Here is a 20,311-nt window from a genome sequence, read left to right as displayed (position 1 = left end):
AGGAAAGAGACTAACTAGTCCACTACCCAGGGCAGACTCCTCCAGAAGAGGCTGTCACAGAGGAGCCATGACCTTCGGTGGCAGGACCCAGGCCCCCTGAGGTGATGCCTTGCAGGGTGGCAGCCAGAGGAATGAAGACCCAGCCTCACTCTCCTCCCTGTCTTTGCTCTGTGGCCTCGGCACCATGGGAAGAACTCAGCTGGGAGCCACAGAGCATGGGGGCCCCCAGGTGTGCTCCATTCTGGCTGACCTCCCAGGCCCCAGAGCAGGATGGAGAAGGGCAGGGAGTGAGTGCGGAGCATAAGAAAGGCCTCAGGACATGTCCTAATGGCTTCCTTCTCACAGCCCCTTCCAGTTTCCACTACAGGATGACGCTACGTGTGCATGTGTGTATGTGTACAGGTGCGGCTTTGTTGTGCTAAACCTGACTGTGGAATGGTAAGACCCATAAGGCACCTAAATGTGGAATTGGTAACATCACCTCTCTTGGTCCTTGATCCACTGATAGCAAGTGCCAGCAGAAGCTACAAACTTGAGGCCTCCAACTGGTATTTTCAGTGACTCCTGGACACCGGAGTTTCACACTGGAAGTCAAATGGCCCTCACTTCCCTTAGGGCAGGGGTGTCAAACTCATTTTTATGTGGGGCCACATCAGCCTTGAGGTTGCCTTCGAAGGGCCGAATGTAATTTTAGGACTGTATAAATGTAACGACTCCTTAACTGTTAAGGAGTCGAAATTACATTCAGCCCTTTAAAATGAGTTTGACACCCCTACCTTAGGGCTTCTCAAGGTCCTGATAGATCAGGCCCAATGACTGGCACTCTCTCAGCTCTTTCCTGGCCCAGCTCAGCCAAAGGGTGCAGGTGAAGGAGGGCCACAGACGATCTCAGCCAGGAAGAATCCCCTGGGATCCCTCCACCTGCAGGTCAGTGTGTAAGACATCATAGCCTCCCAGAGATAAGAGCCTAAGCCTCCAGAAACCCAGGGACGTCAGAGTTTATCCAGGCCTTTCTCGAAAGCCCTGGGCAAACACCAATTAGTTTCTTCTCCTTAGAAGCTCTGCTGCAGCCTGAGAAACTTCTCCCAGAGGGCACATTCTCTTAGGCAACTACAAAGGCTTGCAGAAGGGAAGCTGGGGCCTCTGCACCCCTCTGGGGTGGGCTCTGCATTCAAGACTTGTCCTGGGGCCCTGGGGTCCGGGATGGCTCACATGTGTCCCTCAGCAAACCCAACTTGTAAGTGAAGAGCCTGGCTTGGTCTGGGAGTTTCTTCATCCACATATATATGTATCCAAGAAAAAGGAAATAAGGCGTAGAGGGAGGGCTGATGGAGGGAGGGAGGGAAGGAGAGAGGGAGCCAGCACAGCCCAAGCACACAAGGGGTAAGAAAGAGAGAGAAAACCTCAGAGTTTAAACATGAGAGTATATATGTTTAAAAATCAGGGGAGCTTTTCACAGGTGGAAAATGCAGAGTAGGTTTAAGAAGTCAGATACCAGGAAGCAAATGATTTGGTCTCTTGAAATATTGTAAAGGGAAGACCATGTCTATTAAGAAACCTCACACACACAGATGCACACTCAATTGTATGAGCATAAAAACAGTGACACAGAGACAGAGAAACATGCATCTCAATACCCAAATATACAGAAGCAGAAATACAGTAAAATATGTACACTTATCTGCCTTTTGCCTTGAAGGTGTCCATCCACCCATTCATTCATTCACAAATGATTATTGAGGGCCTCCTGTGTGCCAGGGACAATGCTGGGCGACGAAGTAAACAGGGCCCTGGGTTCTCGCCTAACGGGGCTTATAGCCTATTGACATGGCCAAGACCTACCCCACATGTGCATGGGGCCACAGCGTGGGGTTGGGGCATTAGGGATTCTGCACCACCTTGGACTCATCTGTACTCTTAGGTCTCTGAAAAAGGAGAAGAGTTTGCACATTGTCAGCGAGAGTGGAGCCCAGGGATGGAGGAATGTTCTACTGAGGCCTTCTCATCTTGCTCAGGGCATGCCAGTAGGTGTGTGTGAGACGCAATTCTCTCCCTCACTTTCTCCCTTCCTTGCACTTTCTTCATAAATACATAAAATCTTTAAAAAAGATAAAATGAAAAATGGTTAGGGCAGTGGGGCGGGGGATGGAGGGTGATATCTAAAAGGTACAGGTTTGCTTTTGGTGGGATAACAATGTTTTAAAATCGACCAATGATGGCTGTGCATAGCTGAGAATATACTAAAACCATTGAATTGTGTACTTGAAAGGTATGCAATGGGAACTATGTCTCAGTAAAGCTGTTCTTAACAGGGACAGTTGGGTGTAGAAGGAAAGGTTTACCTTTGGGGCTGGACAGATACAGCTTTGGGTTCACTTAGGAGCTCCATGCATAAGACATTAGACTTCCTTGAATCTTCAGCTTCTTTGAGTTAGAATACTTTTCAGGTTGTTGAGTAGACTGGAGATGTTTTATAAAGCACTTTAAAAGTTCTTGGCACATAAATGGTACTTAGTTTTAATAATTTTAATAATTATAATTAACACCTGAAAATTATACAGAACCTGTTACTATAAATCACCATTGCATATTAAATTCTCATTTGTTAGAAGAGAAGGTAATTAGTACTAAAATGAAGCACTCCTTTCAAAATTATGTTTACCTAGTAACTGGGTTGGTTTAAGTAAAGAATTAGGTAAGAGAAGGGCTGAGAAACAGACTTGGTATGATTATAATCTGTTCTCAAAATGCTGACCTCCAAGAGAAATGGTCACAAATGAAGAGACATACATGCCGTTGGTGTTAACACTGGAAGAAACATCCTTTCTCTCCTTTTTTGAAAAATACGTAGATAAAAGCAGGGAAGGGCTTCTGATAACAATGGGGTTTATGGGTTTCAGGTGTGGAACCAATAATAGGACCCAGATTCAATGATCAACCTGGAGGTTGTTCTGTTGTTCTCGAAGGAAAAGGAGATATAGCTTAGTAGATCTTAAAATCAGGTGGAATTTGGGATCACCAGGGCACTATACCAAGCCCAAGTCTCATATTTCTTCTCATTCTTCATACAGATTAAATTTGTTTATTCGTCTCACGGGAAGGGGAAAGAGAACTAATCTGTTACTATTTTATATCTAGAGGAAAAGCAATCATGATTGAAAGTATGTTTGTTTTGTTTTAGTATTGCCTCTTGCTTATCTATCTTCTAAGTGCCCAAGTTTTCAAGGGAAACAGATTTAGATGCCAAATCCCACCACACATCACATGTCTGACTGGCCTGCCACAGCTGTTTGACGTGAGCGGAAGACAGGAGACTCACGGGTCTGAGACACAGGACAGTTGATCACAGCAACAATGGGAGGCAGGGTACCATAGTGTTGCAACGCTTCCCCAAGGCACAGCTCCTACAAAGCAACACAGAAGCCAGGTGGCCCCCACGCACACACAGTACCGTGTGTTCAAAGAGAGCAGCCTTGAGCTTGGGGAACCTGAATCTTTTATGAAGGACAGTCAATGTGCCTATCTTTTGCTCCAGAGGGTGACATTATATCTTCCAAAGCTGTTCACTGCACAAACGTCCTTACAAAGATCAAAACAAAGATAGTCAGCTTCTCTGCTTGCAGAGAATACAGAAATGCGAGAGGTCCACAGAAAATTGTCTCCCAACACTCCATAGCTGTGTAATCTTTTGCCTCAGTTTCTTCATCTGTAAAATGGGGATAATATTTATCTGGCCCAAAGTTGGAGAGAATAAATAAGCCATATCAGTATAGTCTTCCAAGTATAGTTTCTGGAATGCAATAGACACTCGAGAAATATTCTTTACTTCCTCCTGCTGCCTCCCACTTCGGCTAAATGGCAGCTCAGTGAAGACTCTATTCTGTGCAAACTTCACCCCCTTGTACCAGTTCTCATTAGAATCCATTAAAATAACATCCATATGAAAACCTTGCCATCATTGGTTTCTTTCAAGATGGCAGCCTTCCCAGCAAATGGAATCTTAAGTGTGTCCTGATTCCATTAGCAGGACATCAAACTTGGTCAATTTCAGCCCACAGACTCACCATTAAACAATTAAAAAATCCTAAATGCACCAGCTCAGTGGGTCTCAGATTTTGTTGTATGTTTAAGACACTTGAGGAGCTTTAAAAAATGCCCCTGCCTCCCATACCAATGAAACCGTACCCTTGGGGTATGGGACTCGGGCAAGAATCATTTGAAAAGTTCTCCAGGTGGTTCCAACAGGCAGCCAGGGACAGACAGTTGGCCCCTCTCTCAAATAACTAAGATAGTTTGCATGTGCTGCTTAGCCATTCTGAAGTTGTTTCACCCAAGTGTAATTGGTCTAACTCTGAAAAGGTCACTAGATATTTGCAGGTGTTTCGCCGAGTGCAACAGAGAGTTGTGGCCTGGCCAGGGGAGTAGGCACACAGAGGAAAAAAGGGGGAGGTGGTCTGTTCTCTGACAGGAGGTAGAGGAGCACCTTTTGGACTTTGGAATTCCACCAGGCCTGAAGAAGAGGGCTCTGCATAGCCCAGGTGCTCCACAAATGCCTGCAAGTGGTCTCGGGCTCCTCGGCTTCACCCGCGAGCATCAGGCATTCTGCATGCACACTTGACTTTGAAAATAACTTCGGTCCTTGCCTTGCTCCCTGGCAGACTAGATTATAGGATTAAATTTTCACCTCCTGGCTGGGCTATGGGGAAATCCTCTCTCCTCTCTCCTCTTTCTCCTCTCTCTCTCCTTGGGCATAAACAATCAATAATAAAGATTTTTCTCACTTTCTTCTCCTGTCTTTCTTTGGAGTTGTTCTTAGGTGGTGACTTTTGTTTTTCTAGCAGATCCTGAAAGAGAAACTAAGGCATGACCTGTCACCGGGATTGGTTGAGTGTCCTCTTTCTCCTGTTCTGTGGTCACCTGTGACACTTCTCACATTCTGTCCCCCCCATTCAGTAGGTGGGAAGCAATGCTGCACAGCTGGGGTTCAGGGCGATTCTGAGTTTGCTTGGAGCTACTGTTCAGTCCCCTCACTTATAAACATGCAAATTACTGAGGTCATTGAGACATTCAAAGTCAGGGTAAGCTTTACTTGTTTACAGAATTCAGGCTGTGGGACATACTGCCTGAAACTCAGGTAAAGGTGGGCTTTTAGACAGGAGAGCCTGCCGGGTGGAGTCTTTATTTCCAAACAAATGGGACATTTTCCTCTTTATGCCTAGTTGGAATGGAAGGGACTAAAAACACTCAGGGAGCTGGAGGAGCAGCTCCCAGGTCACTGAAATAGCAGCCATGGTCCAGAGGTGGCTCTGAAAGCCACAGGCACTGGGGCTTCCTGCAGACCCCAGACTGCAAGGCAGGGGCCCTGGAGCTGGACACTGCTGGAGGTGGGCACAGGAGCTGACCAGGGTGAGCCTTCCTTCATCTCACACCATCAGAAGCTGCAAAGTGTGTGGGACAGGCTGCGAAAAATGGCCCACTGGGGAAACTGAGTCCTTCCATGACTCACTAGGCTTTTTAAACCATAACTATTCAGGCCGGAGTGTGGGGACTGAGCAGGAGTTTGGGGAAAGGGGTTGGAGGATATCTCTCTACCATCTCTAGCTGAGCTCCGAGAATTGGGAATGGTTGCACCTTTCAACCTGTGCCCACCGCATTTCCACTCCCCATCCCCGATGTCCACTATCTGGGGATGATGGCACAGAAACAAGAGCTTTGTTCTCTCCTTTTCCTGGGCACCTGCTGCTCCCATCAACCCACCTGAAGGCTCACAGGCCTCCACAAGGGACATCACAGGCCTGTCACCCTGGAAACAGACAATGAGGTCAGGCAGTGTGGGCTTAATGACTTTAGACAGGGAAGGAGGGGAACAGAGATTGAGGGGCCCAGGGTTTGAGGAATGGGGCTCAAAGGGATTAGACTAGGCAGCAGGAAAATGAAAATACACCCAGAGAGCTTCCCCAAACAAGGGCAGCTCTGGAAGGCCTGGCCTCTGCTAAAGGGCTAAGGTGATTGTCACTCACTATAGGAGTCGCCTCCTGTCTGGTGCCCCACGCTGGAGCCCGACTGCCTATTCGAAGCCGGTTCTACTTGTAATGTGTTGGCTCAAAAGTTGCAATGAACTTCTTAGAAAAACAGATTTCCTCCTGGCCATTCTTCGGAGACTGAGCTTTCTCCATACCCATTGTCCCAAAGTTCAGCTCAGGGTGAGCATCATGGTCCCCCTTGGGGGTGGGAGTGGCTTACAGGGGGAAGAGGAAAAAGAACAGCCAGAAGCCAGTGGGGGTGGGAGGTCTCTGTGTCTAGAGGGGCAGGGGCTGGCTCAGTGTGAGGATGGAGGACGTGCAGGGCCAGTGGGGCCGGAGGAGGCGAGGAGGGAGGGCACTTTATAAATCACCAGCTCCCCTTTAAAAATAGAGCTTAACTTCCCTTAGCTTTGCTTTTGAATGTATTAGCAGTTTCATTTCCTTCGGTAATAACTCATCTCTTTCTCAGCCCAGGGAGCGGCGCCGGCCCAGATGTGGCATTTACCTTCCACACCTTTCCATGGTGCTTTTTCAGCTGTGTCATCTTCAGACACTCTCAGCTTTGGCCCCACGACCCCATGCACCCCATGGGTGTCACAGAGCTTCTAGGTGCAGGTGGACCAACCGAAGGATGATGTCCCAGCCGGCCTGGCGGCCCAGCTCTCCTCTCCCCGCCATGCCGGCCTATTTTTCCGATGCTATTTGCATTGAGGCTCTCTTTGGGCCAAGCCTCTATCTATTGTGAAGAGAGACAGCTGCAAGTTGTGGTGAGATAGAGCCTTTCTGTTGGAGTCGAGATAACTGCTGCGGGCAGGGAACCGAAACCATGTGGCGGGTTGGAGGGGGCCACGGTGTCGGCTTAACTGGAGGATCTGAAAAGCTGTTTTAATTCCATCTCCAAGTGGAAGACCGGCAGATGATCTTCTGTGGAGTGAAAGTTTCCTCCATTCTCTCTGCCAAGGAAAAAAGCTCGATTACCAAGGAGAGCGATGGTGCTATGTCACCAGGAAACATCCTTTCCCCAAATCCCTTCTCTCCTCACATCCCAGAAAAGACCTTGGACTAAGCCCCCAGTCTGTTAGGCTGGGCATGGGCAGGAGGTGATCTTCCCCTCACTAGCCAGTCGCCTCCCAAAAGGATGAGGGCAGGGGATTTCCCCTGGAGTCATCTCGTTTGTGACATTAGTCTGATTGGCTGGGTGCTTACTCTGCAAGGAGTTTGCCGAGTCACCTGTGTCCTCCTCCTGCAGTTATGGCTGGCTCCCCTCCACTGCCGGCTACGTGGAGGCTGGCTCGATCCTCTGTAGCAGTGGGTCGCTGATTTGCTGCTCCACCCAAAGCCAGGCCAATGAACTCAGAAGCTCTGGGATGTCAGTACTGCTAAAGTGCCCAGGGGATTCCCACAAGGGCCATGTCTGAGAATCACTGCCCTACAGCTTTGCTGCTGCAGTGCAGGCTGGGACCTCAGCATTGCCGAAGGCCTTGTTCAAACTGCGGGCCCTGGGCCCCACTCCAGGCCTGATGACTCAGAATCTGCATGTTAACAGCATCCCAGGTGACAGTTGAATTACCACCACCTCCTTCTGCTCTATCAGGTCTGCTGTGCTGTATGCGGGGTCACAAGTCCCCAGGGTAGGAGAGAAAGTAAAGCCTGTCTCCTGATTGTCATCGGTTTGCTCCAACTCAACCTATCAGAGAAAGAGGCTGGAGAAAAGTGGGTAGAGAGGAGAGGAGGGCACCTCCAGACCCGGCATGCCAATCTCACGCACAGCAGCACCCTGGAGGCTTTCCGAATCAGGGCTGGAAGAGCTTGCAACCCTGCAGGGGAGATTAAGAACTGGTGGTAAGGTTGGGGACCGCCAATGCTCCAAATCCTCTCCTTTGGGCTAACAGCTCTCGTGGGCCCAGGCCTGGCTCAGGAAGCATCTCTGGGCTCCTTGCAGGGGAAAGGCTGGCAGAGTGACATCTGGTGGGGGCGCCTCCTCCCAGCCAAAGCTGCCACTCCCCACTGTTCCTTACCAGAGCCAGCAGCTGTGACTGGACTGTGGGGCTCTTGCCATCTCACGCGGCTGTGTCTTATTTGTCAAAATCATAGCTCAGTGTCAAGACCTTAATGGCTGAGCGTTTCCGTCATATTAGTGCTGCTCTCCTGTTAATGGGCAACACCTGTGTTTTGCTGCGGTGGGAAGGCTGGAATGGGGGAAAGGCTAAGAAACTGCCCAACTTGTTCAGCTCAGCAGGGGGTCTCGGGCCACTGGGGGCCGCTCCTGAGCCACAGGTTGCTGCCTAGGCCTGAGATCTGCATCCCTTAGCCCTAGAGAGCTGCCTGGGAAGATGCATGGCAGGTGCTGTCCTTGACCCAGCTGCCAGCTGGCCGAGCCCTCTGGACCTCCTGTTAAGTCTGTTTCTCTCCTGTCTGCAGGAACCATCGCACACGAGGATCTCTTGCCTGCCAGAGAGCTGCCTTCCTCACATGGTTTCCTCTCCTCTTCAGGCTCCTCCTGGTACTGTCTCTCTCCCAACACTAGGTTCCAAAAGCAATGAAGAAAGGGGGACCCTGAAACTGGGACCCAGAGGTCAGAGTTCAAGATCAGGCTCTGCCATGTACCTTATCTGAGCATTGGTAACCATCTTCCAAAAATGGGAAGAGTCCAGCTTTACTGAGGTGTAATGGGAAAAAAAAAGAAATACCATAAATCTCCTAACACAGGGTGGACATGTTGGGGGTGTTTAAATATATATCCATGCATAGATTTAAAGTCTGAATAGTTAGTGTAGTCCAGTCGTTCCCAGACCAGGAGCAGCTCCAGGGAGCTTGTTGGAAATGCTCGTTCTCAGGCCCTGATCCAGACCAACAGAATCAGAAAGGCTGACTGGAGCCCCCCAGGTGGTTCTGCTGCGCACTCAAGTGTGAGAACCACGGATGTGACCCCTAAATCCTACATCTCATGAGCCATGAATCACTGTGAGCTACCTTCAATGTCGCCTTGATGTGAAGGGGCAATAATATGTAAGAGAGTTTGCCAGAGAAAACGAACAATAGCAGACATAGATGGGTAGGTAGGTTGGTAGGTAGACAGGTAATAAGGAATTGGCTCCCATGATTATGGAGGCTGACTATAGGTGTGCCCATGATCAGCCACCTGTAAGCTGGGTGGAGACCTAGAGAGGCCGGTGGTGTACGTAGAAGGCCTGAGAGCCAGAGACCTGATGGTGAAGATTCCAGTCCAAGTGTGAAGTGCTGAGAACCAGGTGTGCCCAGGGCAGGAGATCAATGTTTCAGCTCAGGCAGAGTGAATTCTACCTCCTCTGTCTTTTTGTTCTATTGGGGCCCTCAGTGGATTGGTGGAAGCCTAGCCAGCACTGGGGAGGGTCTTCTGCTTTCCCTGTTCACAAATTCAAATGCTAATCCCTTCCTGAAACACTCTCACAGACACACCGAGAAATCACAGTTAAGCAGCTCTCTGAGCAGCCTCTGGCCCAGTCAAGTGGACACATAAATTTAACCACCACACAAAACAAATAAAAGAAGAGCCCCTTGCACATCTATGGCCCCTACCACATGTGAGGTGCTCCTCTACTAACCTGCTTCATCTTCACAACCACCCTGAGTGTGAGGCACTGATGTTATCCCCATTCCATAGAGGTGGAGACTGAGGCAGCCAGAGGTAAGTCAGTGGGATCTGAACCCAAGCATTCTGGCTCTAGAAGCTACAGGAGGGGCTTCCTCGTGATGCATTAGATGACGCAGGGGAAGCAGAGGATGGAGAGCAGGAGTCAAGGCAGCAGGAGCAGGAGCAGCATGGGGCTGCCATTCGGGAATCCTGACCCCACAGCTACTTTGTGATGGAGCTGGATCTAGGACCAGGGTCCTTTGATCCCCAAACTGGAGCTTTTTTCCTTGCATCTCATGTCTTATTCTGGCTAACCAGGCATCTCCGCCTCACGTAGGCAGAGGTACACAGGGCTTGCTGGGCTGGTACACCGCAGCAGCCAGGACCAAGGGGGATCATTGGGGTCAAAGGTCAGAACCTGTGCAGGAGGGTGGGTGCATACACAGCCACTCACAAGTTCTCCTGTGTTATACTCCGAGTTCCCTGTGTGTCTTTCAGTGTGTTCATCACTAAAGGACATCAGATGTATTAGGTTATTATTTGTTCCACGTCTGTTTTTCCCACTAGGCTAAGCTCCATGAGGGCAAGGGCCACATCTGTCGTGACACGTGGAATTCCTGACATGGCATGGCCCCTGGCACACAGGGGACAATCGTTGCTGAATGAATGAACAAGCATGAGTACACCTACCCTCCCCCCTGCAGTAATTATTTATTCGCATGCCTGTTTTCCTTCCAGACCGAGACCCCCATGACCACACAAACTGTCTTGGCTCTGTGCACGCAGTCCCCAGGAGCAGTGGCTGGCTTTTAGAGTTGAACCCAACCGGAGTCTGAAGTCCAGTGGGACACCACGTGTGCATGCGGCAGAGGGACTGCTGGATCAAGAGTCTCCAAAACACAGGACTGGGTTTTCACCAGCTTCCCTCTTTGTGATGTACCCACAGATTATAAACCCCTGAGGGTGGGACCCAGCATCTCATTTCTTAGGTACCAGGACTGAGCCAGGGTAACAGGCAGCTTAATCCACCTGCTAGAGAGGCTAAAGCTTCAAGGTAAATAATTGCTACAAAAAGGCTCCACTTGACCCTCTTTTTTGCAAACCTAAGATTGTGAGTCAACCCTCAATTAACCTCTCCTCCCAGTTTCTGCTCAATGCAAAAGGTTGTTCTGAAGGCAGGAAAACTGTTTTAGAATTACCTTTGTTTTTGTATGAATACCAAACCCGAATAGGTCAGCACTCTTTCTGTGCCACCAGAAATACACTGTCACAGTCACCAGCTGAGTGTACAATGTGGGCCCCTCCCCAGCCTCCCCTCCCTCGTCCACTGGGGCAGCTGCAGAGAGGCATTAGCATTTTGCTCAGAGTCTCCATTAAAATGACGAGGTCCCTCTTCTCTCTTCTCTTCCATTGTCTCCTGGCATTTCCAGTTGAACCCACAAGCCGTCTTTGGTGGGCAAAGGGTGCATCCTCACATAGTGATAAGCAACAAGGCCTGGGAGGTCTATTTTTGGAAAATTACTAAGCTTATATAGCAACCTTATTTTTATCCCAAACTTTTTTCTTTCATGAGCTAATAGGACAGTTGGCTCTGCTCAGGGCGCCTGCCAGGAAATGGTGGGGGCTGGGGACCCAGGCCACATGAAGACCAGAGTGAGATGATGTGAATGGGTCAGGGCAGGTCACGAGGCTAAGGGCTTCTGCTCCTCCAAGAATGCATCATGGAGATATTGATTTGCTTTGGTCTGTGCCTTCTTTATATTAATGAAGTAGCCACTTTGATATTCTCTGAAATGTTCCAGATATACATTCATTGACTGAGGACTCTGAGAACTGCAGTTTCTCACCCAAGCAGTTAAGGTATGAACGGGCGGTGAGGAAGGGAATGGATGCAGGGGATGGATGAATAAATGATGACATACCCACGAAGGAATATTATGTGGCCATTAAAAATATATGTGTGCAAAGACTATTTAATGGCATCAGAAGTGCTCACTATATAACATCAGGCAGGAAAGGCAGGACTTGGCCCTGCATGTTCAGTGTAAGCCACACAATGTGTGTTGAAAGGAATACAGCCAAGGCTTCCTTCTGTGCACCTGTCTGGGTTCTCCCCATTTCCTGCAGGGTGCCTTCATCCCATCTAGGTTTAAATCATTTTTTTAAAAACCTCTTAACATACAAAACAGGAATTCTCCACGTAGAAATAAATTGTAATTGCACAAAAAATAATTAATTGAAGGTTGTTCCCTGCCATAACCACTATTTGTCATTCAGTGGATAGTCTCCAAAGCATTGTATATAATGTATGTGTATAATATCTGTGCACCTGTGCACATATGCGTGCACATGTACATGTATGTGCAATACGACACACTGTAAACATATATGTGTATACATGTGGATTTTGACATAAAGGGGGAAAGATGAGATGAAGTTATACATATAACATGTTATCCTTTAGATTATTTTATGTTGAGGACATCAGATTATTTTTTGGATTAAAGTTCTTTTTATTATTAAAATTAAAAAATTTTTTCTGAACACACAATCAGTTGACGACCAGTGTGGAACCCTAAGCCATGCTTCCCCTCCCCAGCTCTCAGCTCCACTTGCTGTGCTCACACAAACACCCAGGACCATCCTCTCGAGGGCTTTTTTCCAGGCGAGGGAGTAGGGTAGACACAGGCCAAAAGTGCCAGAGAGTAAATGACATTGGAAGCCCTCAACCAATGTCCCTTTGCTGAGGACAATTGCACATCTTCTACCCCAGTGCATCTTCAATTTGGGGGTATGGCTTCCTCACCCCTTGGGGAGCCTGGGGGCCTGGAAGTTAATGAAAGGCTGGGCCTTTGTATTTTAACCAAGTGCCACAGGTGAGTCCCTGCTATGGACTGACTTGTGTCTCCAATTCAGACGTTGAAGTCTTAATCCCCAGTGTGACTGAATTTGGAGATAAGGCCTTTAGGGAGGTAATTAAGGTTTAATGAAATCATATCTTCTGGACGCACCTACCAAATAAATGACTTCTTGAATCCTTATGTTGTCAGCAGAATAATGGCTCCCTAAACACAACCAAGAGGTAACTCCTGATACCTGTGAACATTTTATCTTCACGGTAACAGGGACTTTGTAAATGTGAATAAATTTAGGGTCTTGAGACTATCCAAGTGGATCCAGAGAAGGAGATGTGAGGAAGGTCAGAGGTCAGATGACAGGATCACTTTGCTGTAGGGACCACACACCGAAGAAGCCAGGCAGCTCCCAGAAGCTGGACCAGGCAGGGAGCAGCTTCCTCCCAGGAGCCCCCAGGAGGGCACACAGCTCTGCTGACACCTTGGTTTCAGCCCCATGAGGCCCATTTCAGACTCCTGATCTCCCAAATTGTAAGATAAAAGATTTGTGTTTTAAGCCACTAAGTTTGTGATAATTGGTTACATCAGCCATAGGAAATTCATGCTCCTTAATTCCTGGCCAACTTTGGGAGAAGACCACACCAGGACCCAACATTTCAACTGACTGCCTTTTGTTCAGTATGGTGGCTGTATCAAGCATGCTTTCCACAGTAGGAGATTTTCTGCATATTTTAGTTCCTCGTATATTATTAGGAAAATGGTTATATGTGGGAGTGAGGGATTGCATTAGCTGTTGAATGCCTACTGTGTGCCAGCTACTGTTTAAGCATTTGGAGTACATCAGTGAGAAAAACAAAGATTTCTGCCCTCATAGAGCTTATATGTTCTAGCAATTCTGGTTAGGGGAGATAGATAGTAACATAAGAAATAAGTAAATTATGTATAAGTATATGCAGTGGAATAAAAGTAAAAACCTAGCAGTGGAGGGAGATTGGAAGTGGGGGTTAGAGTGAAGAGCTGACTTCATATTTAAATAGTGTGGTCAGCATCAGGGTCATTTGACTATTATTTTAGTACTCATGTATTTCACACTGCCTCTATGTCAGGTTCTGAGTGTTTTAGAAATTCTAGGTCACTGAATCCTCATTTTAAGCCTATGAATAAATGTCATTACTATCCCCATTTAACAGATGAGAAGACTGAAGCACAGACAGGCAAAATAACCTTTGCAGGGTCAGGTGGTTAGCAAGTGGCAGAAAAGGGACTTTAGCCCACCCAATGTGGCTCCACTCTGTCCTCCTATCCTCTACATAATGCTGCCTGGTATTTCAGTAAATACTTTGAGGCATCAAAGGAGTCAGCCATGCAGGTCTCTGTGGGAAAAATCATTCCAGGCCAAAGAAACAGCCAGTGCAAAGTCCCTGGGGCAGGAGTGTGCCTGGGTTAAGTTATTTGGCCACATTGGCAAGGAAGATAGTGTGGTTAGCAGAGGTGAGTGGGGAGTAGGGTAGTCACACAGGCCACATGCATGAGGCCTTGAAACCACAGGGAGGACTTGATTCTTGCTCCAGAAAAAGAAGGCACTCTGCAGCATTTTGAGCAGTGGGTGGCTTTCTGGCTGCTGCATTGAGTGGGGACTCTCAGGAGCAGGGATGGAGCAGGAAGACAAGGCAGAGATGGTGGTGGCTCAGCCAGGGTGGCAGTGTAGCAATGGAAAGGAAGGATTCTGGAAAACTTGACGTGGAGCAGACAGAATTTCCTGATGTGTGGGATGTGGAAAGTGGGAGAAAGAGACGCATCTGTGATGGCTCCAAGCCCTGGCCTAAGAAACTAGCCAGACGGAGGGCCTTGCTCTCTGCTGAGATGTAGAGAATATTTGTGTGTTTGCCAACAAGTGGGGCAACTCCCTCTGAGGCTGTCATTCCAGCACAGCCCCCTGGAATGACAGTCCCTCACTGTGGGGGTAGCAGATGGAGGGAAGGGGCTTTCAGAGGCAGCTGCGGTGGAGATAAGAACACTTGCTTGATGCTTTCCACATGCACCTGGTCCGCAGCCACTGAGCAGGTAGAGAGGAACAGCAGAGAACCCAAAGGGCTCAAGGCCAAGGGCCAAGGTGACATCCTCAAGGCAGTCTTTGAAGTTATAATGAAACGTCTCCTAACTGCCCCAGTTGGGAGCTGGGGTAATGGTGACATAGGAGCCCAACCTCATCTCCAGCACCCACTATGGGGCCACACCTTGCTTCTGCCCATGGCTCATCCATATGGCTATATGTGAATGGCTCCAGCGTCAAGTCTCTGAACTGCCATTGTCAAGGACAGGGTGGGAATCATGAACAATTTTTTAATTGGTTATACAGGAACCCTTAGATCATCTGTGTTTCTTTGCAAGGGGGCAGGAATGAGGAATCTTCCTCAAGTTGAACTCCAAGCAGAAGATATTCTTCATGCCAAGGAACTAAACCTCCTCCCCCACCCCCATTACCACCAAGCTCCAAGAATTCTGACTGTGGCAGAGAAAACACAGGCAGTGAAGACAGTCAAAATAGGACAAAAATAAAACACTCAGGGTAGAGAGACTGAGAGCTATAGGGTCTGACTGTCACTGCCAACATTTAGAGAACATATGGCAGGGACACAGAGCCTGTCAAAGAAATTAATCCCCTGAGGAACTCAGTACCCACAGAACAGACACTCCTCGAATGCACAAAGAAGGACAGAGACTGAGTCACAGTGGCCTCCAGGCAGGAGCAGAAAGCCCGGTTCCACCCACGTGCCATTGAGCAACGTGGAGGCTCAGGGGAGGACCTCAGCTGGCCGGCCCACCCAGCCCCTTGGCTGCGGCTATCCCCGTCTCTGAGAGAGGAAGGCAGCGTCCTGGAGATAGAAACTGGTAGTTCATGGAGGTAACTCTCCGTGCAGAGTGGAGAGTCCTGCTATCGTCTGAAGGTGTCCCTCAAAATCCTATGTTGAAATTCTAACTCCTAGGTGATGGGATTAGGAGGTAGGGCCTCTGGGGGCGGATCGGGTCATGAGGGTGGAGCTCCTATGAAAGGGATTAGTGCCCTGATAAAGGAGAACGTAGACATCCCCCACTCCTCTGCTATCGTGTGGGGGTACAATGAGAAGTCTGGGTACCAGAAGAGGGCCCTCACCTGACCTTGTGGGTGCCCTGAGCTTGGACTCCCAGCCTCCAGACCTGTGATATAAATACCTGTTGTCAGTAAGCCCCCAGCCTGTGGTGTTTTATGATAACAACAGAATCAACTCCACCAAGCCAAGAGTCAAAGGATCCCAGTAAGCTGTTGATATCTGCTCCTTCAGGCGGTCACTTGACAAATATTTACTAACCACTTCCTACGTCCCAGGCACAAAGTTCAGTGGTGAGATGTCAGGCATGGCACTTTCTCTGACGGTACTTTCAGTCTAATGGATGGGAAGGACCACTTTGACAATCTGAGTCAAGGTGCTAGTGTCCAGAGAGCAAAGCCTGGGCCAGCAACCACCTCCCACAGCACAAGGTGTGCAGGACCACCCCTCTGGGTGTCCCCCTTCTGGAGCAATTCTAGCCTTTCCCGTAGTGTAGAGCTGGGGTGGAGGATGGAGAAGCCTTTTCCCATGTGTCGGCTGGATCCTGCCGGTCATCTCTAACTCTCTTACTCATTCCTGTTTCAACCTGGGTTGGGGAGGGCAGGGCATCGTGAAAGCTTTCTGTTAATCAGTTGCTCTGTGAACATAGATCTATATAAGGTTTACTTTGTGCCAGAGCTGTGCTAAGCACTGTCATATAATAGGCTCTCAATAAATATTTGTGAGCCTCCGGGGATGCAAACCTTATGAGCCTACCTGGGCGGAAAGCCAGCTCTTACCTCCAAGTATTTCCTGACACCTTCCCTTAGAGTGACGTCCAAGGGGAGAGGGCAGTGGGCACTCAGGACAGGGAGGGACGGGACCCCAGGTGCTCTGCATGGTGTCCACATATACCTGGTGCTTGCCAGACATGCTGTGGTGATGATGTCCCTCCCATCCTGTGAGTCCACCATTCCTCCTGGGAAAACACTCTAGCCAAGGGCCTCACTCGGTAAATCCAATCTCCCAGCCCCAGTTTTCACCCCGGGCCTGAGTCCTTCTCTCCAACACTCAGGCCTGTTGGCCAAACCGAACTTGATCTGCATTTCTGACCGGCCTGTCACCTGGGACCCTAGTCTCATGCTTTAGAGCTGATGGATCACAGCTTTGGGACAGGTGCCCAGCCTGGGCAGACCCACATACGTGCAGTTGTGCTTGGTTATAAATATCTATAGAGTGCAATACCAAATAATTGTGGGGCATATTTCACCCTGCCTGTTGAACACATTGCAAGAAAGGAATTGATCCCTGCTGTTTCATTTATTAGATGGTGTAATACCACAAAAATCGTTTCCACAATATCCCAAACTAAATCATTTATTCTTGACAAAAATCCAATAAAGAGCTCAATCCTTCTCCATAGGCAGATAAAGCACAGATTAATGGGGTTGCCTGGGTCAAAAAATGCTGGAAAAATGAGAGCAAGATAGGGAGAGAAGGCCCCTTCCTCCTCCTCACTTCCCCAAGGCGGCCGGGGCTCAGGGCTTTATTACAAAAAAGCCGCCTAAGTATTACATGCTAATCCGTAAATCCCAGCCTAGTAAAATATGTGACGGATTTGTAAATTGTGCCCTTTACAAATCTGATTGAACTTTTTTTTCATTGGGAATTTTGCCTTTCTCCTCTTTCTCTTCTCACCTATCCCCACCTCTCCTGGCAGCTCGGGGACCTGCACTGGGCAGGGTGGGTGCACTCAGCCCCCTTCCATGACCTTTTTTAAAATATATATATTTATTTATTTTTAGAAAGAAGAGGAGGGTAGGGAAAAAGACAGGGAGAGAAACATCAATCAGTTGTCTCTCCTACACACCCTGACCAGGGATATAATAGAAAACCCAGGCATATGCCCTGACCAGGAATTGAACTGGTGAGCTTTTGCTTTGCAGGATGACACCCAACCCACTGAGTCAGGGCCATGACCCCACTCCGACTTGACTTATGGAGAGTGGAGATTGTTGGCAGAACAAGAGACTGAGAAAACCATAAGCCTCTTTTTGTATATTGTCTACAGGAAATCAGCTTCTGGTGGGGTCAGAGGCTTGGGGCACACTTGCAGCCGAGTGTCAACATGGTGAAGGATTATGGGGGTGGGGTGATACCTCATTTCTAGTGGAGAGGGGAGGGGATCAAGCTGGTGATCCTCAGAGCCACAGACGGGCTGGCGGGAAGAGTCTTTGCAAGCAGATCTCATCCTGCCCGTGAACTTGAGGCTTCAACTATGGTAAACCCTACGGCAGGTGGGTCTCCAAGGCCCATCGTGCGTACCCATTCTACATTCTCCTCCGTGTGCATTCCATCTAGGGCTCCATCTTGGTTTGCAAGGGATTGAGCAGGTCCCCAAAGGCAGGACTTTCAGTACTAAAACCAAAGAAATCCCTGGCAAATTTCTCTACCTGGTCTGCCGAAAAGTTCTGATCTACCTGCACAGTGAGAAGACCTAATGGCCCAGGCTGACCTTTAGCTCTCTCTGCCTTACACCACTTTCCTTGCAGGGTTTGGGTCCATGATCGGTCACCTACTACCTGTGCACATTGGCAAATCCCATAGCCTTTCTCAGCCTCAGTTTTCTCGTATGAAGAGTGGAGTAGGAATCCCTGCCTCACAGGATCACTGTGCAAGTTAAAGAGACAATGCAAGTGAAACAATACTAACAATACTGCTGTCACCGTCATTGCCACCATCATCATCATCGGAACACGTCTCCTCAGGTAAGGCTCCAAGACGAAGTGTGAGAATGGTGAAAGGCCCTCCTGGAAGTAAGCGAAATGACATCCTTCCCTCACCAACTCACAGCCAAAGCAGCCCCTCACCCCTGCAACTTGAGACCTGGCTGGGGCCCAGATGTGAGTCTTTAAAGGAGCTGCTGAAGCAAGCAGCTGGGAAGCAGATGGTGGGCCGGGGACCAGGTCTTTCAGCTTGGCATTGTGCCTTGCATAGCTGTGATCCTGTGGGGCTGCCCCCCAGCACCCCAGGGAAACAACTGCTTCCTCTCCTTAAAGATTTCCAAAGGCAGAGTAAAGAGGAGTTGGGATGGTTGCCCGGGCAACTCCATGCCCCTTTCCCCCCAGTTAGGCCCTGCTCAGGGCTGGAGAGAAACACAAGAGGGTCAGGCTTCGGGTCCAGCAGTCTGCAACGGCGTCTGCAGGTTTATGAAGAGTGTGGCAAACCAGCAATGATCCCGAGAACCAGAGCACCGTTCCCCCTGGTTCCTGCCCATTTCCATCACTGCCCCTGAAGCAATCATCCGGAGTGATGACGGCTGGGGAGTTCTTTCTGCTGGTTCACCTCCATCCTCTCAAAGCAGAAAGGGTGCATTTGGCTCAAGATGGAGAAGTCCTGATCCAGCAGTTGGCCCTGCAGACCCAATGCCTTTCCCAGGTCACAGGAACATCATGACATCACAGTGTTGCTCGAGTGCTGAGCTGGACTTCCTGCGGTTCCCAGGGTGGGTAAGGAGACAGATGGAGGGGGGTGGGACAGGGATAGGTTCAGAAGAGATGAGATCCTCTTGGCTGCTCCCACAAGAACTGTAGAAAACTCAAGCTCTCTGGAGAACAGAAAAAGCACGAACAGAGGCTGCAATAAGCAGGTGATTCACGCAGTTAAAGAGCAACTTGTGGATAGGCCATTTGATTCCCAAGAATGTTCTAGAAAAAGTGAGGTCCCCATCTGCTGGGTTTCCAAAAGCAGCAGGGCAGACCACGTGACCTCTGTCTGTGCCCATAGAGCTGAGACGCTGCTCTTTTGTCCCTGGGAACAGCGACTCTGTGTTCTCTCCACTTTCCTCATTAACCTTTCTCCCTCTGGTTCCCGCTAAGGTTTAATCCTATTGCTGCATTCAAGGTATTTAGCCTGGCAACCCCGGGGAGGTACACTTCTTTGTACCTTCCCCATGCCCTGTCTCAGCTGAGTGAGCACGGAGAGTGGCCTCCTGCAGCACTTGCCCTGGAAGGAGCTCTGTCTGCTGCCCTCTTGGTTCTTGGCGTCAAGATGCAGATTCAGGTTATTCTCATTGTGGGATGGTAGTGCCGGTGGTGAGGACAGCAAAGGCTGGGGCAGCGGAGGGGCAGGGACAGTCCCCTGAGCACCCAGATGTGTGTGTGCATGAGTGTGTGTGTATGTGCAGTTAAACAAGATGTTCTCTTTTGTGGACCCAGGATTAGGGAAAATGAGTGCATAGAGATGCTTTTTTGGCTTTGAAGATGGGATGGCATGACAAAGCAGATGCAGAAGAACTGGAAAAACAGGGCTCCCCATGGCGCCTATCTCTCCACCCACCACTCAAAAGCCCAAGTGGTCAAGGCATGGAATTGGGGAAGACAGCACAGCCTGGGGTCTGGACACCCCTTAGTCACTACATGGGCTGCCCAACTCTGGTCTCCACAACACCTGCATGATCCTCTGAAGAGGCCTAAAGTCAAACTCCCACAAATGTGGGCACTTGGGCTCCAGCCAGCCCCTGTAGGTCCATTGGCATGATGGGTGGAAGGATGGGTAGGAGCAAACCCAGCGGAGTCGGGGTGAGCGTTGCAGTAAACCCCTTATTTATTGGGCTCCTCCAGCCCCATAGTTGCTGGTTCTGCTCAATATTTCATTCCTGTTGCACCTGCTCAGGCAGCAGGCTGCAGGCGTGTTTTGATAAATGGATTGAAAGGTTTGTCTAGTTCTGCTGAAGCTTCTATAAGTGCCTCT

The 20,311-nt window shown here is 49.1% G+C and overlaps 1 protein-coding gene across 1 annotated transcript in view; it reads right to left on the bottom strand.

Moving 5' to 3' along the window:
• The window catches only part of RPL38 (ribosomal protein L38), a 288,840-nt gene extending 270,349 nt beyond the window's left edge, over window positions 1–18,491 (bottom strand). The window contains exon 1 of the mRNA XM_053657539.1: window positions 18,487–18,491. The gene's annotated coding sequence lies outside the window, so the exon portion shown is untranslated. The remainder of the gene's footprint in view (window positions 1–18,486) is intronic.
• Between the last annotated feature and the right edge of the window lie 1,820 nt (window positions 18,492–20,311).

The sequence above is a fragment of the Artibeus jamaicensis genome, unplaced genomic scaffold (assembly GCF_021234435.1).
Source record: "Artibeus jamaicensis isolate MK-2021 breed Jamaican fruit bat unplaced genomic scaffold, CSHL_Jam_final contig_1998, whole genome shotgun sequence".
NCBI lineage: Eukaryota > Metazoa > Chordata > Mammalia > Chiroptera > Phyllostomidae > Artibeus > Artibeus jamaicensis.
The sequence above is the reverse complement of the archived record's forward strand: the minus strand, read 5'-3'. Positions and strand labels throughout refer to the sequence as shown.